We start from the raw sequence: 5,019 nt of genomic DNA on the forward strand, positions 1-5,019 counted from the left end.
CTGGTAGGGCAAGTCCCATCTCATCAATTGCTTTCTGATATTTCCTGTGCATTATTTCCCAAATAAATTCTATCGAGTCCCATAAAAATTTCAGTCTGTAGTTTTTAATCTGAAATGCCACTGATCATAAGACATAGCATCCCTTACCCCATCTTGGGGCCGGGGGGCTGTCATTTAAGAAAGCAGCTCTATGCCCTCTCAGTCATGTCATCAGGGGGGCTTTAGGTGGAGCAACTAGGAAAATGGAGTTGATTTTCATCAGCTGTGCCTAGCGTGGAACGTGAGCCTGGGCGGCTGGAGGCCCTTGGCGCTCCGATGTCACGGGGTGAGGGGTTGACTGCAAGTGAGGTCAACAGAGAGGAAGTCAGGCTAAAGAGAGGGACTGCCTGCTAATAACATCATTTGAACTCCTGGGTCCATTTCCTGGACTTCGCACTTTCTGGAAGCAATCAGCTCCTTTGGGTTGTTGTTATGGTAGCTCAAGTTGGGTTTCTATTCCTCTCAACCAAAAGAGAACATGTCGCTAGCTCCCTGATTAGTTGCAGTTAAATCTTGGATTTTCTAGAAGACTGATAATACCATCTGCAAATGATACTTTTGCGTCTTCCGTTTATTCTATTTTCCCCCTCATATTGCATAGACTAGAACCTCAAGGGAAATGCTGATCAAAGTGGTGACAGCAGGAATCCTTGTCTCACTTCTGACTTGGATGGCAGTGCCTTGCTTTACCTCTAAGCATGATACTTGCTGGAGTTTTCTAGTGTAAGCTTTTTATCAAGAACGTTTTCTTGTATTCCTGGAAGACTAAGAGTTTTTATTTAGTAATATGATTGAATGATATATTTTTCAGCATCTATTGATGTGAACATAGTTTTTTCTCTTTTAATCTGTTAATATGGCTGTTTATACTGATAGATTTTGTATTGTTGACCCACTGTTGCATACCTGGGAGAAACTGGTCCCATGAAAAATTATTCTTTCAATTCATTGTTGAATACAATTTGTTCATCTTTTATTTAGGATCTCTGCATCTATGCTCATAAGTGTGATTGATCTGTAGTTTTCTTGTCCAGTGTTGATGTCCATCATGCATAACCTCCTAAAATAGGTTGGTACTTTTTCATCTTATGTTCTGTATTCTTTTTAACACGGGAATTATATATTGTTGAAGGTTTAGCAGAGCTCACCAAACAAGATTTTCCACATGGTTTTACTTCTCTCCCTCTTCTCTCACATCTCCTCACCTGCAATTTCCCATGAGATAAGATTTTATCTCTAACTTGTTCAATTTTTTAAAGTTATTTTTTAAACAACTAATACTCATTTTTTAAAATTAGTGTCTGTGTCCTTCACTTCAACTTGCAATAATTGTTTCTCTCATATTTATTTTCAATTTTGCTGGAATACATCCTCTAGTAATTTTTTCCAATAAGATTCATGGGAGGTAAATCCTCTTGAGTTTCATGCTTGAAAATGTCTCTATTGTGCCATCCCATTTGAATGATGGTTTGATGGTGTTTCAGTTTGCTAAAGCTGCCAAAATGCAATATACCAGAAATGGATTGGCTTTTACAATAGGGATTTATTGTTAAAATTTACAGTTCTTAGGCTGTGAAAAGGTCCAAATTAAGGCATCAATGGGACAATACCTTCTCTGAAGAAAGGCTGCTGGCATCTGGGGTTCCTCTGTCACATGGGAAGGCACATGGCGATGTCTACTGGTCCTTCTCTCCCGGGTTTTGGTTTCAATGACTTTCTCTCTCAGCTCTTGTGGGTCCTTCTTTCTTCTTTGGGCATTTCTTTCTCTGCTCTCTCTCTCTCTCTCTCTCTCTCTCTGTGTCTCTGCCTTTTATCCTCTCATAAAGGACTCCAGTAAAGGATTAAGACCCACCTTGAATGGGTTGGGTCACATCTCAATTGAAACAACCTAACCAAAAGGTTGTACCCACAATAGTTCTGCCCCCACAAGAATGGATTAAAAGAACATGGCCTTTTCTGGGGTACATAACAGCTCCAAACCAGCACAGATGGTTTGAAGATATTGCTGCAATGTCTTCACTTATCTAGTATTACCGGTGAGACATCTGATGTCAATCTTATTCTCAATCCTCTGCAAATATTGTAGTTTTATGTCTTTGGAATCTTTTAGGATAATCATTTTCTATTCTTGTGTTCTGAAAATCTGCCATAATGTGTCATCTTTTTTCCATTCTTGATAGGCCTTTTAAGTCTGAAGTTTAGATTTTCATTTCTAGAAGCGCCCTTCCATTATCTGAGTACTCACCCTCCATTTCACTGTCTTCTCCTCCTGGGACTCCTGACAGATGGATGTCAGGACTGTGGGATCTACACAGACTCCATGTCTCTTTAAAAACTTTGAAAAAATAAAAACATTTATCTTTGTTCTCTGTTCTGGTTTCTTGGGAGAATTCCTTGTCTTTATTTTCAAACTCACTATTTTGCATTTTGGCTATGTCCATTCTGCTACTCAGCACATCTACTGAGGTTTTATTTTGACAGTATTTGGTATTTTCTAAATATCTAGTTATTTTTAAAACAGCCTGTTAGGGCTTCATAGTTCTCTTTGCTCTCTGCAGTTATTCCACTTTATTTTAAAGCCTTCTGTTTGTTCCATGAGCCCCAGACCCCCAATCACCCCAACCCACCCACCCACTCACCCAGTGTTAGCTCTTATTTTGTAGAGTTTGGGGCCTTTGTGTCACAATGTTGGTTTTCCCCAAAGTTTGGTGACCTTGGTGGTTGCCCATCTTTCTACAAGACATCCCCATCAGTCTCTCTGCTGCCTTCCTCCAATGACAGTGATGTGCCAACCATGCAACTCCAGAGCTCAGGGGTTCCCTGCCCACCCCAGGGCCCCACCCATCACCATCCTTGAGCGGTCACACCAGCAGGGTGGGAGAGGCCACCCTGCTAGCTGCTCATCTGCAGGTTCCAGAAATCCCTCCCTCCTGCTCACCTTGTCCCGACCTGTCCCAGCCCCTTCCTTCCATCTCAGCCCATCTTACTTATGGATCATAGATGGCAGCAGAGTGAAAGCTTTCCCTCCTTTCTTTCACTGCTGCTATAGATTTTTCTTAAATATACTTTTCCACTCATTTCTAGGGATCCAGAGCCAGAGGTAGGGAGAGGGTGCTGGAGCCTGTTCTCCTTTTACCACCTTGGTTGAGGAAGGTGAAAAACAAAACCAGCATGGCTGCCGGGAAACACAGATGGAAGGAGCTCACCTCCACCCCGGGACTCCAGGCCTCAGAAGCACAGAGCACGGGCATCATGGGGATGGGCTTCGGGAGCATCTCCTAGGGGTCTCCCAGCCTCAAAGCAAACCCTTCTGGTGACAGGCAGATCCCCATTTTTGCCAGGCTCCCCACCCCATCTTTAGCTAACACTACCTGGAGATGTTTGTCCTTAGAATCATCATAAATATGCCTCCCCCTCCTCCCAGTTTCATCCTTGCAGGGGACCCTCCCAGACATCGTGGTGGTCCTCAGATGCAGGAAGGTAACGACACAGTGCAGGTGTCTGCAGGCTAAGAGCTCGGGGTCCCAGCACCCTCCCCGCCCCCTGCCACCAGCCAACTATATTTCCATGGTGCAAGGAATGTGTGCTATGGGGAGAGCTTATTTCCCAAGGGAAGCAGTGTGGTCTTATGGAAAGAGACCAAGTCCAAATCCATCACTTCCTCGGCGAGTAACCTCAAGCAAATAACTTCCAGTGAACCTCAATTTCCTCATCTACAGCATGAGCACATTCCCAACACTTAAAGCTGAGGCAAAGGTTAATCAGCATTTAATAATTATGCAAACCACCCAGCAGAGGGCCCAGAACACAACAGGCAGGCTGTCATTATTTTTACTTGACATCACTTAGAATGCTCCTGGAGTGTGATTCAGAATGTACCCTAACAAGCTGCATTTGAGGCTGACAAAACTGAACACCCTTCTCCAACCTCTGGCTGGTTTTTCCTGTAGGTTGCCCCACTGCAGTCCTGCCCTGAGGTCAGTATTTCTGCATCTGTGCCATGGAAAGCTCATCTCTCTGTTCTCCTGTAGGACTCTTCTTTCTTCAGACATCACCACCTCCAGGAAGCCTTCCCTGACAAACCTCTAGGTTGTTGGTGGCCCCACAGCCCCCTGTGCCTAACTCCATCATAACTCGTACCTCAGGGAATTAAACTGTTTCCACATCTCCCCAGCTGGAGCCCTGAATTTGAAGGTCAACACTGGGATGTGCACCTTCCATCCCAGGCCCATGTCTAACACAGAGGAAATGCTTTGGGAAGGGGATGCACTAACAAACAGCTTGTATAAAGCACAATACCCCTTGTTTTAGTTTGCCAGGGCTGCTGCAATAAAGTTTCACAGACTTAAACCACAGAAATGCATTGTCTCATGGTTCTGGAGGCCAGATGTCTGAACTCAAGATACCACCAGGGCCAGGCTTCCTCTTAAAAGAGAGAATCTTCCTCACCTCAACTCTGGCATCTGATGGGTGGTCGGCTAACCAGGGTGTTCCTTGGCTTGTGACAGCAAAATGCAATCTCTGCCTCTGTCACATGCTGTCTCTCTCTCGCTGTGTCCAAATTTCCTCTGCTTATAAGGTCACCAGTCATCAGCTTGGAGCCCACCCTGATCCAATTTGGCCTCATCTTAACTAATCACAATCTCCAAAGATCCTGTTTCCATGTGGAATTCTCATGCACAGGACCAGGAGTTGGAACTTGAACTTATCTTCTAGGGGATCCAATTCAATTCACAACAACTTTCCTGAATTGCAGCTTCCCCAGCGTCTTCTGTGAGGTGGTAAAACCAACCAAAGGCAAAAGAGTGGGACTGCCAATGGGTTTACAAACGCTGCCTGCTTCTCAAAGGCACATCTGTCCAACAGAGGCAGCTATTATATCCTCTAGACATTGAAGTTTTTCTTCTTCTTCATTCCCTACCCTCAGTACACCACCTGCCCCCTCCTCTTATTTCACAACCTGAAATGAAAAGAGAAACC

Source organism: Choloepus didactylus, chromosome 15, assembly GCF_015220235.1.
Source record: "Choloepus didactylus isolate mChoDid1 chromosome 15, mChoDid1.pri, whole genome shotgun sequence".
Lineage (NCBI taxonomy): Eukaryota > Metazoa > Chordata > Mammalia > Pilosa > Megalonychidae > Choloepus > Choloepus didactylus.